The sequence below is a fragment of the Leucoraja erinacea genome, chromosome 30, assembly GCF_028641065.1.
Source record: "Leucoraja erinacea ecotype New England chromosome 30, Leri_hhj_1, whole genome shotgun sequence".
Taxonomy (NCBI): Eukaryota; Metazoa; Chordata; class Chondrichthyes; order Rajiformes; family Rajidae; genus Leucoraja; species Leucoraja erinaceus.
Window position 1 is genome coordinate 18,752,883 of NC_073406.1, and position 13,677 is coordinate 18,766,559.

Below are 13,677 nucleotides of genomic sequence, written 5' to 3' on the forward strand. Positions count from 1 at the left end.
GCTAGGATTTATACTGCATTTAAGCCACCTTCTCTTTTTAGTCATCTATCATTGTGACAATGAGTTCCCTCTTCCCTCATTGCTTGTTCTCTCTCCCCGTTATATGTATCTCGACAATTTGCGTCAGCGCTCTCTGCCCCCAACTTTGGATAATCTGAAAGTGCTTTCCAGCTTCTGACAAGCTGGTTGCTTTCAAGAGAGAGCTAGACAGGGCTCTTAAAAACAGCGGAGTCAGGGGATATGGGGAGAAGGCAGGAACGGGGCACTGATTGGGGATGATCAGCCATGATCACATTGAATGGCGGTGCTGGCTCGAAGGGCTAAATGGCCTCCTCCTGCACCTATTGTCTATTGTTTGTGTGCCTCCTGCTTGTCAGGATTTCTCCATTGGTCGAACCTGTTCTGCCCAGAGAGCAAGCTGGCTTTAGACCTGGTCGAAGCTGTGCCGACCCAAGTCCTTGCCTTCGCTACCAATATAGAGGCTGGCTTCCAACGTGCCCTGAAAACTGATGTTGCTCTCATCGATGGTCTGTGGCTGAAAGCTTCCACACTCGTGAAGTGCCAGACCACCATGCACCAGCCCATCCCACACATCGGGAATGAATGCCCACTGAGGCTTTTTCCCCATGGGGGCATCAAAGCCATCCACCCAGTAACGGATGCTGCCCTGGCCTGGATGTCTGCCATTGATCATGGCTGTGCACGCCATACGCAAGAAGAAGAAAAAGAAGGAGCTGCCTGAATTGTTTCTGCGTTGACTGTGTGCTTACAGACTGAAGGGTCTGTCCCACTTACGCGACCTTTACAGGCGACTGCCGGTGCCTGGCGACCAGAAAGACGCTACGACCCTTTGGAGACCCCTCACGACCACACGGCCTATCACGGATGCCGGCAGTCACCCGTGACGGTCGCGTAAGTGGGACAGGCACTTTACAGTTTAGGTAGCGGCACAGCAAGGTCAGAGTTTAAGTGGGCATGATTGGAGTTAATGTGTAGGAAAGAACTGCAGATGCTGGTTTAAATCGAAGGTAGACACAAACTGCTGGAGTAACTCAGCGGGGCAGGCAGCATCTCTGGAGAGAAGCAATGGGTGACATTTTTTGGGTTGAGGCCCATCTCCAGACTGGAATGAAGATGGATCCCACTTGCTGGGTCCCAGTTCCTAATCTTGCAAGTTTAAAAAAAAAAAAAAAAAAAAATCACTCCAAATGTTAGAACGAGGAACTGTCGATGCTGGTTTACACCAAAGATAGACACAAAATGTTGGAGTAACTCAGTGGGTCGGGCAACATCCCTGTTTAGAACCAAAATGCTTAGAGTCATAGAGAGAGTGATAGAGTCATACAGGGTGGAAACAGGCCCTTTGCCCCAAAGTGTCCACACCAACCAACACATCCCCATCTACACTAGTCCCACCTGCCTGAATTTGACCCATATCTCTCTAAACCTTTCCTATCCATGTACCTGTCTAAATGTTTCTTAAATGTTGAGATAGTGCCTGCCTCAACTATCTCCTCCGGCAGCTCGTTCCATACACCCACCACTCTTTGTGTGTTTTTTTAAAAGTTGCCCCTCGGGTTCCAATTAAATCTTTCCCCTCCTCACCTTAAACCTAGGTCTTCTGGTTCTCGATTCCCAGACTCTGGGTAAAACACTGGGCATTCACCCTTTCTATTCCAAGATAGGCCACAAAATGCTGGTGGACATCAGATGCTCATCTAGATTAAAGATGGAGAGGGTTTCTGTTTCCCAGCCCCACACCATCCTGTGTGTGATCATTAGGTTATTCTCCGTGACTTTACATGGTAAATGGTAGGGAATTGAAGAATACAGTTGAACAGAGGGATCTGGGTATAACCGTGCATAGTTCCTTGAAGGTGGAATCTCATATAGATAGGGTGGTAAAGAAAGCTTTTGGTATGCTAGCCTTTATAAATCAGAGCATTGAGTATAGAAGCTGGGATGTAATGTTAAAATTGTACAAGGCATTGGTGAGACCAAATCTGGAGTATGGTGTACAATTTTGGTCGCCCAATTATAGGAAGGATGTCAACAAAATAGAGAGAGTACAGAGGAGATTTACTAGAATGTTGCCTGGGTTTCAACAACTAAGTTACAGAGATAGGTTGAATAAGTTAGGTCTTTATTCTCTGGAGTGCAGAAGGTTAAGGGGGGGCTTGATAGAGGTCTTTAAAATGATGAGAGGGATAGACAGAGTTGATGTGGACAAGCTTTTCCCTTTGAGAATAGGGAAGATTCAAACAAGAGGACATGACTTCAGAATTAAGGGACAGAAGTTTAGGGGTAATATGAGGGGGAACTTCTTTACTCCGAGAGTGGTAGCGGTGTGGAATGAGCTTCCAGTGGAAGCGGTGGAGGCAGGTTCATTGGTATCATTTAAAAATAAATTGGATAGGCATATGGATGAGAAGGGAATGGAGGGTTATGGTATGAGTGCAGGCAGGTGGGACTAAGGGGAAAAAAAAGTTGTTCGGCACGGACTTGTAGGGCCGAGATGGCCTGTTTCCGTGCTGTAATTGTTATATGGTTATATGGTTTAGTTAATATAACACGAGCAAACATAATTATTAGAGTTTGAACTCTTATCTTCTTGCGTATGGCGTGCACAGCCTAAAGATGTAGGACAACTTGTTCTATTTGATCTTCCTTGATTGTGCACGCCAGGTTGATTGCATCCGTCGAAACAGGGCGGACCACGTGAAGGTTGCAATCTCCCACCCCGAATTCTTATGATTAGCCATTCTTGAAGATCAGCCAATTTGATATTTAAATATTTTTATACAACAAAATTACTGCTGCGGTGAAATGCGTTTTTGTTTTGCATCAGAGGAGAACAAGGATGTGTAGAGTTTAATTGTCACATGTACCGACAATGGAACAATGAAATACTTGCTTGTAGCAGTACAGCAGGCCCGTAAATGTAATGAACATTGATCATAATATATCATAACCACAAATAGTGACGCCAGATACCAGTGTAAAAAAATCCGAAGTCCTTAGTGCCATGGAAGTTCAGAGTTGAGGTTGGTGTTGTGCAGTGTTCAAGAACCTGATGGTTATTGGGAGCAGGCTGTGCTTGAACCTGGTGGTCAAGGTTTTCCTGACTCCCACTACTTCGATGCCGATGGTAGGAGTGAACTAAGAGCGTGGCCAGGGTACTGTGGGTCTTTGATGATATTGGCTGCGTTTATGAGACGGCGCAGAAGAAGATCTGAAACATGAAATGGGCACGGCTGGTGGTGAATCTGCAGAGTTCTTTGCCGCAGACGGCTCTGGAGACCAAACCAGTGGATATTTTTAAGGTGGACAAGTTCTTGATTGGTACGGATGTCACGGGTTATGGGGAGAAGACGGGAGAATGGGGTTGGGAGAGAGAGAGAGAGAGAGAGAGAGAGAGAGAGAGAGAGAGAGAGAGAGAGAGAGAGAGAGATAGGTCAGCCATGATTGGATGGCGGAGTAGACGTGATGGGCCAAATGGTTTAATTTTGGACCAAGAGCTTATGACCTTATGAACCAACAGGTGACAGACCAGTCTGTGTGAAACATCGTCCCCTCAGAATCCCATTGCCCCACGACTGTACCTGCAGCTCTGGGTAAACGCTGCACTCTTTGTTTTTGTTGGTTAACTTGTCAAAGTAAAGCTGTCTATCCACTGAGCTGGATGCAAACTCTCCCATGACCCTGACCAAAACCTATCCCCCCCCCCCCCCCCCCCCCCCCCCCCCCCCCCCCCACTTAACACTGTCAACATCACAAAAAGATATTGGTGATCATCAGACATAGCAGCAGAGTTAGGCTATTCAGCCATAGAGTCCAACAGTGTGGAAACAGGCCCTTCGGCCCAACTTGCCCACACCAACCAACATGTCCCATCTACACCAGTCCACCAATCTGCATTTGGTCCATTTCCCTCTAAACCTATCTTATCCATCTCTCTGTCCAATTGTTTCTGAAATGTTGCAATAGTCCCAGCCTCAACTACCTCCTCTGGCAGCTTGTTCCATACACCCACCACCCTTTGTGTGAAAGTTGCCCCTCGGGTTCCTACTAAATCTTTTCCCCCCTCATCTTAAACCCGTGCCTTCCGGTTCTCAATTCCCCTACATCTGGGTAAGAGCCCATCAAGGCCACTCTGACATTCAATCATGGCTGATCTCTGCCTCCTAATCCCGTTTTCCCAGTGACCCTTGACACCCGTTCTAATCAAGAATTTGTCTACCTCTGCCGTAAAGAAATATCCACTGACAGCCTCCACAGCCCTCTGTGGCAATGAGTTCCCTCTGACTAACGAACTGCACCCTGTCTAAGCCACAGACTGCTGCTGGCAACCCCAGCAAGGCTGTCAACTAGTGCCTTGTAATATTTTGCAGCCACACTATAATCACAGCAGTAAATGCATGGGGAGAGAGCACGGTGAGCTTTCACCGTGGGAGGGGAGGTTGGGTGGGTTTATTTAGATTCTGACGTGAGAGGCCCTTGTTGTTCAGCCTTGAGGGTCTGGCCGCGTATTGCAGAGTGTCGCAATGCCTCTGGTGAATATTGATGCAGCACGGCTGGGTTGCAGCATGCTACGCACACACCCCCCCCCCCCCCCCCCCCCCCCCTCCACCCAGGTATCGGCTTCTGCTTGTCCCTGGACTTTGCACTTTGCTGCCGTTTGTCCATGTGCCCCTTGGCTGTGCTTCAACTAGGACCAGTGCTGCGGTTAATACAGTCCCGACTACGGGCGCTGCCTGTACGGAGTTTGCACGTTCTCCCCGTGACCTGCGTGGGTTTTCTCGGCGATCTCCAGTTTCCTCCCACACTCCAAAGATGTGCAGGTTGTAGGTTAATTGGCTTGGTGTAAATGTAACTGGTCTCTGTGGAGGAAGGAACTGCAGATGCTGGTTTAAACCGAAGGTAAACGCAATACGCTGGAGTAACTCAGCGGGTCAGACAGCATCTCTGGAGAGAAGGAACAGGTGACGTTTCAGGTCGAGACCCTTCTTTAGATTGATATTGTCTCCAATGTGTAGGGTAGTGTTAGTGTGCAGGGAATGCTGGTCGGTGTGGTGGGCCGATGGGCCTGTCTCCATGCTGTATCTCTAAACTAAAACTAAACCAAATGCAGCCCTGCACCTGTGGTCTTGTAAGAATCAGGCGTGGGAGCAGGCCATTCGTTCCATCAAACCCATTCTCCCTTCTCTCCAGCCACAGGTCTTGGTCACAGCTCCACGTTGCTGCCTCTCCCCCTGATCGGAAATCTCTGCTGTCTTGAACTCATTCAGTAGCTCAGCCCTCCCAGCACTCCAGGTTATACATTTGCAGAGATTCACAGCCATGGAGTCATTGATATAGCATGGAAACAGGCCGTTCGGCCCAACTTGCTCATGCTGACCAAAGTGCCCAATCTACACTAGTCCCACCTGACTGCATTTGGTCCATATACCTCTAAGCCCGTCCTGTGTGTTTACTTGTTCAAATGGATTTTAAATGTTATTATAGTACTATTACCTCATTAATGTTATTATAGTACCTACCTCAACTACTTACTCTGGCAGCTCGTTCCATATACCCACCACCCTCTGTGTAAAAAAAGCTGCCTCCCAGTGTCCTATGAAATTTTTCCCCTCTCACCGTCAACCTTGACTTAGTTTAGTTTTTTAATTTAGAGATAGTACAGAAACAGGCCCTTCGGCCCACCGGGTCTGCGCTGACCAGCGATCCCCGCACACAAGGGACAATTTTTACATTTACCAAGCCTATTAACCCCATACGCCTTTGGAGTGTGGGAAGAAATCGAAGATCTCGGAGAAAACCCACGCGGGTCACGGGGAGAACGGACAAACTCCGTACAGACAGCACCCATAGTTGGGATCGAACCCGCGTTTTCTGGTTCTTGATTCCCCTACCCGGGGTTAAAGACTTTGTATTCCCCTCTAGTTCCCTCATGATTTTCCACAGCTCTATCAGATCATCCCTCAGCCTCATGCGCGCCAAGAAATAAGATCCCAGCTGCCCAACCTGTGCCCTGGGCCGGCTGCTAATTGGATTCAGTTTCAACCTTTTCCAAAACGTCTGGTTTAGTTTAGAGATACAGCGTGGAAACAGGCTCTTTGGCCCATCGAGTCCATGCCGACCAGCGATCACACCCACACACTAGTTCTATCCTACACACTAGGGACAATTTACAGAAGCCAATCAACCTACAAACATCCATGTCTTTGGAGTATGGAAGGAAACTGGAGAAAACCCACGCGGGCACAGTGAGAACTTGCAAACTCCGTACAGACAGCACCCGAGGTCAGGATTGAACCCAGGTTCCAGGCGCTCTGAGGCGGCAACTCTACTGCTCCGTCACCGTGCCGACACTTTGCGTGGGCTCTCTGCTGCTGCTGGAGTGCTGGCGCTGATGAGAGGAAGGGCAGTGGGGGCGAGGAGGGGTGAAAGGTTGAGGGTCACGCTGACCAAGCCCACGCGGCAGGGCGAGTGAAGTGGAGCCGCCGCGGCCAATGCCGGCGGTCAGTGCCAACCTCCGGTACGTGCGGATGGACGGCAGCGGCCCGCGGTTTCCACGCTCCACGCACAGCAGGAGCCCACATCCTGTGTGTCGCCGAGAGTCGGCAGCGTGCACCAGCGCTCCCCTCTCGCTCCGACCCGCCCGGCGTGACACTTCCTTCCTTCCCCTGCTCAAGATGTTTGCCGGTTGTACTGGTGACAGTGTGTGTGCATGTTGTTTTTGTCTCTCTCCTGCTCCTCGTGCCTCTGCAAGGTAACGTGCCTCCGTGTAACACGGCGTGGCGTATACACATGGCCCCGGCTCTCTGCTTCCTCTCGCCTTCCACAGCGCTAACCGCATCCGACGCGCTCTGTGTGGCTTTTTGTCGTCAGTCCGCCCATTGCTCGCACGTTGTGGACCTCTTCATCTTTTCACATTGATTTTGTTTTAGTTTTTAATCTTTGCATCGTAAACCCTTTCACTCAGCGCCTTTACAAGCATTTTCCAATCGTCTCAAAACCCCGTTAACCCCTTCAGTGGATTTCCACTCAGCTCTAGCGAGCCTTTCTGCGGCTACTGGTCGGTTTCCCTCATCTCTCTCTCTGTCTCTGTCTCTCTCTCTGTGTGTCTCTCTCTCTCTCTCTCTCTCTCTCTCTCTCTCTCTCTCTCTCTCTCTCTCTCTCTCTCTCTCTCTCCTTTCTCTCTCTCTCTCTCTCTCTCTCTCTCTCTCTCTCTCTCTCTCTCCCTCTCTCTCTCCCTCTCTCTCTCTCTCTCTCTCTCTCCCTCTCCTCTCTCTCTCTCTCTCTCTCTCCCTCTCTCCCTCTCTCTCTCTCTCTCCTCTCTCCCTCTCTCTCTCCTCTCTCTCTCTCCTCTCTCTCTCTGCCTCTCTCCCTCCCCCTCCCCCCTCTGTCTCTCTCTCTCTCTCTCTCCCTCTCCTCTCCCCCTCTCCCCCTCTCCCCCTCTCCCCTCTCTCCCCCTCTCTCTCCCTCTCCCCCTCTCTCCCTCTCTCTCTCACCTCAAACCTGCCTTGGCTGAGATTCCAAGCCCTTCCTGTGTTTTACCCTGCGTGAGTAATCGCAGGTGAAGTTCTGGGTTAACGGTGGCAAAGGCGATAGATTAAGAACTTAGAACAGTACATCTGAGGAACAGGCCCTTCGGCCCACAAGGTCCGTGCCAGACACAATGCAGGGTTAACTAATCTCCTCACCCTGCACGTGATCCATATCCCTCCGTTCCCTGCATGATCATGTGCCGATCTCTAAGCTTGTCTCCATGTCGTCGATGGCATATCCCCCACCAACTCTAACCAACTCCTACAGAAACACCGTGGAAAGCATTTTATCAGAATACATCGCAGCATGATTTGGGAAAAGCTCTGTCCACGACTTGAAGAAATTGCAGAGAATCGTGGACATAGATAGCACAGACTGACACAAACCAACCTCCCTGCCATTGACTCCATCTACACCTCACGCTGCCTCAGCAAGGCCATCAACATAATCAGGGACCAAACTCACCCTGGTCACTCCCTCTTCTCCCCTCTCCCATCGGGCAAGAGGTTCAGACGTGTGAAATCGCACACCTCCAGGTTCATCCCAGCTGTTACCAGGCAACTGAACCATCCTATCACCAACCAGAGAGTGGTCCTGACCTACCATCTATCTCATTGGAGTCCCTCAAACTATGTCTAATCAGACTTTACTGGGCTTTATCTTGCACTGAACGTTATTCCCTTCATCCTGTATCTGTACACTGTGGACGGCTCGATTGTAATCTGTAGCCTTTTCGCTGACTGAGTAGCACTCGACAAAAAGCTTTTCACTGACAATAAACTAAACTAAACTCTTCAATGCCACCATTGTGTCAGCCTCCACCACCATCCCTGGCATTATCCGTTTCTATTTCTGGGCTTAAAGCCATCTAGGATCTTGGTCAGCGTGGATAAGGTGGGCTGCTGAGCTGGTCTCCGTGTTGTGTAGACCTCTGAACATAAGATCTGTGAACATTAATTGTCGCAGGTCCCAGCAGGGGCAGTCTCCCTGCTGTACATTGCTTCTTTACCAAGGTGAGGTCGTGTGGGGGCTCATAAAAGGAGTAGTCTTGCTGCCACACGATAGACAAGTCCATCCTTGAGCGAGCCCGTGAGTCCCGACGTCACCTCTTCCAGCTTCTGCTCACTATTTTGGTTTATTTTCGTGATACATCGCGGCAACAGGCCCTTTCTCCGACCGACGCTCGCCCATGTCCCACACGCCAGGGGGCGTTTTACAGGCGCCAATTTACCTACAAACCTGCACGTTTGGAAGGTGGGAGGAAACCGGAGCACCCGGAGAAAACCCACGCAGTCACTGGGAAAACGTGCAAACTCCGTTCAGACAGCACCCAGAATCAGGATCAAACCTGGGTCTCTGGCGCTGTAAAGGCCCTGTCCCACTTTCCCGAGTTACTCACGAATTCTCCCGCGTTTTCCCCTTGATTCAAACTCGGAGATGCCAGCCGTAGGCTATTTGTTTTACTCGTGGACATTTTTCAACATGCTGAAAAAACGTCCCGACTTTCCTGATGCCCCGCGTACCTACGGCTGGCATTACGAGCCGCTACCAAATATCTACAGACTCCTACGGGACTTGCTACGGACATTCTCCGAGTTTGAATCAAGGGAGAATTCGTGATTAACTCCGGAAATTGGGACAGGGGCGTCTGGCAGCAACTCTACTGCTGCGTAACCGTGCCATCCTGTTGAAAACCACTGCCCTCTTTGTCCAACATGAGTGCTGCCCACAGTGGACATCTCCCCCTCCCCAAGCCGCAGCTGTCCGTCTGGCCACATGCCCTGAAACTGGAGGGCTTGACATTTTTTTTCATAAGGGATTTCAAAAATATTTTATCCCCCTTTTGTTCATCAAACTGCTAAATACCTGCACTTGATCAAGTGGCACAGTTTCACAGCGGTAGAGTTGCTGTCTTACAGCGCTGACAATGCCAGAGACCCGGGTTCGATCCTGACTACAGGTGCTGACTTTGTACGTGGGTTTTCATTGGGTGCTCTGGTTTCCTACAACCCCCCGTTTATGATTGAAGACAGACACAAAGAGCTGCAGTAACTCAGCGGGCCAGACAGCATCTCAAGGAGGAAAGGAACAGGTGACGTTTCTGGTCGAGACCCGTCTTCTGTTCCGTAGTCTGATAACAGCAAGGAAGAAGCTGATTTTGAATCTGGTGGTGCATGCGTTCAAATCTTTTGCTCCTCTACCCGATGGGAGCAAGGGAGAAGAGAGACTGGCAGAGGTGTGAGTGCTCCTTGAATATGCTGGCTTGATTTATTTGCAGTGTGAGTCGCACTGCGACAACTTTGGAGCTATCAATGGCGGCAAATCGATCGCCCCCATGGACCACACTAGAAGGAACAGCTTGTCTAGGTGACAAGGAAATGCAATGCCAGAATCTTGCATAGAGCACATAGAGTTTGTATTGAGGACATAGGATTAAGTTGAAGTGGAAAAGATCAGGGACTGCAGCAGATAAAGTAAATATAGTGTTACAGCACTCATGAAAGTGCAGATGAAGAAAAAAGTGTAAGAGCAGTAATGATGTAGATTGGAAGATCGGGATATGATCGCACAGATCGATAGACGCAGTCTTTTGGCCAGAGTGAGGGAAGCGAGAACCAGCGTACACGGGTTTAAGGTGAAAGGGGAAAGATTTAAAAGGAATCTGAGGGGTATCTTTTTCACACAAAGGGTGGTGGGTGTATTGAAACGTGCTGCCAGAGGAGGTAGTTGAGGCAGGGTCTATCCCAATATTTAAGAAACAGTTCTGACAGGTACATGGATTGCACAGGTTTGGAGAGATATGGACCAAATACGGGCAGGTGGGACTAGTGTAGTTGGGACATGTTGGCCGGTGTGGCCACATCGAGCCAAAGGGCCTGTTTCCGCACTGTATCACTCTGTGACTCTTTAACACACAGTGCTGGAGTAACTCAGCGTATCGTACAACATCTGTGTAGGGCATGGATAGGCGACGTTTCATGCCGGGACCCTTCTTTAGACCGTTGACCACGGTGGCGCAGCGGTAGACTTGCTGCCTTACAACGCCAGAGACCCGGGTCCTATCCTGACTACGGGTTTGTACGTTCTCCCCGTGACCTGCGTGTATTTTCTGCGGGTTCTCCAGTTTCCTCCCACACGACAAAGTTGCACATGGTTGTAGGTTCATTGGCTTTGGTATAATCGTAATGTGTGTTGGTTAGTCCGAGTGTGCGGGGATCGTTGGTCGGTGTGGACTCAATGGGCCGAATGGCCTGTTTCCCCGCTGTATCTCTAAACTAAACTAAATCAGTCCAGGTAACAGAAAGAACTGCAGATGCTGGAATCTTGCATAGAAGTCAAAAGGGCTGGAGTAACGCAGCAGGTCGGGCAACATCTGTGCTGGGCTTGGCTAGGCAATGTTTCAGTTCGGGACTTTTCTTCAGACCGCTTGTTCAGGTGACACAAGGAACTGCAGATGCTGGAATTGTGCATAGAACTCATAGTGCTGGAGTAACTCAGCAGGTCAGGCATCATCTGTGCTGGGCATGGATTGGCAATATTTTGGGCCGGGACCTGGCTGGCTTCGAACCGCCAGTGCAGGTGGCCGGTGATGTCGGGCATCTCGCCCTCAGTCAGAGGTCCGGCCCATTAAATTCCTTCATGCGTTTTGCTCTTTTGAGTGAAATCACAGGAACCACCCGATATTAATCACTTGGTGTGCTTTTATTCACACCGGTTCACGAAACGCCACGCAATGTCACATCGTCTCTTGAGCACAGAGTCCCCTCCAATTCCCTGACCGCTCACGTACTCTACAATGGAAATACTGAACCATATCTGGCAAAGAACAACATCCGCACTCTCGGTGTGTGATTTACAACAGAGATCATTCATTCATGGCATAGTGGCAGCACCAACGTTAATTACCCATCTCTAATTGCCCCTGGGAAGATGTTGGTCACCGTCCGTTCTCATGCACTGTGAAGAGGCCACAGGAGGCTACAAAGAAAAATAGGTTAAGCCTGTGGACAAAGATCCAGCAGGTGGAGTTCAATTTTGGAGAAGAGACGGCATTGTCTATTTTAGCAGGAAGAATGAAATGGAGATGTGTTATCTAAAGGGCCCGTCATTTGCACGTTATTTACGCATCTCAACGCACAACGAGCACATCGTGCCGTGCACGTGATGCGTGCATGGTGCGCATTATACGGGCAAGGTGCGTGGTGACGTAGGCAGTGATGCGCGGCGCCCCAGGATTTTGGGATTCACAAAATCTTCGTGCGCCACCAACTGTGTGACACGCAAATGACGCCCAAGTGGGACAGGCCCTTAAATGGTGAGAGGCTGAGGGCAGTGGCAGTGTGAACTGAAGACTGGTTTGTAAAAGGCCGGCATGTATGTACAGTGAGTAATTAGGAATGCTAACAAAATGTTTTGATACAAAAATGGGGATAGACACAAAATGCTGGAGTAACTCAGCAGGACAGGCAGCGTCTCTGGGGAGAAGCGAGAGTCAAGAACCTTCTTTAGAATCTGGGTCTGAAGAAGGGTCTCGACCCGAAACATCACCCGTTCCTGCTTTTCAGAGATGCTGCCTGTCCCGCTGAGTTACTCCAGCATTTTGTGTCTATCTTTGGTGATAAATAGCATCCGTAGTTCCTTCCTGCACAAAAATAGGGAGTTTGGCTTAATTAATACCTTAGATAGATACAAAATGCTGGAGTAATTCAGCGGGCCAAGCAACGTCTCTGGAGAAAATGAGTGTGTGACATTTCGAGTCGAGGCCCTACTTTAGTCTGATTTTCTCCATTTTCCTTCTCTCCAGAGATGCTGCCTGTCCCGCTGAGTTACTGCAGCATTTTGTGTCTATCTCCCTCTGTGATTCCTGATCAGCGTCAGGAAGTGTCCCAGCCTGAAACGTCACCCATGCATGTTGTCGGGGATGCTGCCTGAGAACACTCTTAAGTTTCTGCAGTCATTCTGTATGTACAACATCACTCCAAGCGATTAGCACATCTGCTAACTAGCAGGCTCACTCCAAACTGTTAACACGTGCAGCTGGTGATATTGCACAACTTAATTTTACCTCTGAAGCAAAATCGACCTTGCCAACACGTCCCATGAACGCTTTTTCTTTGTGTTTAAATCGTGTATGTGGAATAAAGATGCTGACCTCCCTTCCAGATACGTTCTGAATGTCGCCGTTCAGGCAATATTTTTTTCTCCCTCGCTTCTGTCCTCATCATCGTACTTTGCGCCTAATCCAGGCAGACCAGGATGCCATCATGCAGCTCTGTCGGACTCTGGCTAGGCCACAGTTGGAGTATTGTCTGGAGTTCTGGTGGCCCCATTAGATAAAGGACTTTAGAGGTATAGCGTGGAAACAGGCCCTTCAGCTCACCGAGTCCGCATCGATCAACCCATACATTAACACTATCCTACACATTTCCAACTTACCAAAGCCAATTAACCTACAACCGGCACGTCTTTCAAATGTGGGAGGAAACCGGAGCATCCGGAGAAAACCCATGCGGTCACAGAGAGAACGCACAAACTCCGTACAGACTGCACCCGTAGTCAGGATTGAACCCAGGTCTCTGGCGCTGTAAAGCAGCAACAGTTGGATCAAGCCTGGATTAGGGGGTATTAACTACAGGGAGAGGCTGGACAGACTTGGATTGATTTTTCTGGCATGCCAGAGGTTGTGGGGAGACCTACCAAAAGTGTATAAAAGATATAGATAGGGTAGACAGGTTCTGCGTGGCAACCATATTGATGTCTCTCATAATTTGAGATACTTCTGTCGGTATGGTTGAAAAGCCACAATAGATAACCCTCACCCCAGAGAAAGATAGGTGCAGAAATAGGCCATTTGGCCCTTCGAGGGTCAAAATGATCACGGCTGATCATCTAAAATCACTACCCCAGATCCTGCTTTTTCCCCACATCCTTTCGCCCTAACTCTCTCTCTTGAAAGGCAGGGAAAAGGCAGCAATTCCTTGGAACGATTAAATAGGGAATATTGTCCAAAGGAATGGGGTTTGCGACAGCCCAAAACCCCTGCAAACCCAGCGTATGATCCCTCCTATCTCTGGGTGTACGAAGCAGCCAACGTGATACTTGTGCATCACTGGCTTCAACCACTGG

General features: G+C 49.5%; 1 protein-coding gene across 1 annotated transcript in view; it reads left to right on the forward strand.

Annotated features, from left to right (window-relative positions):
* The window catches only part of noc2l (NOC2-like nucleolar associated transcriptional repressor), a 124,566-nt gene that overhangs the window by 48,831 nt on the left and 62,058 nt on the right, over positions 1 to 13,677 (forward strand). The window lies entirely within an intron of this gene.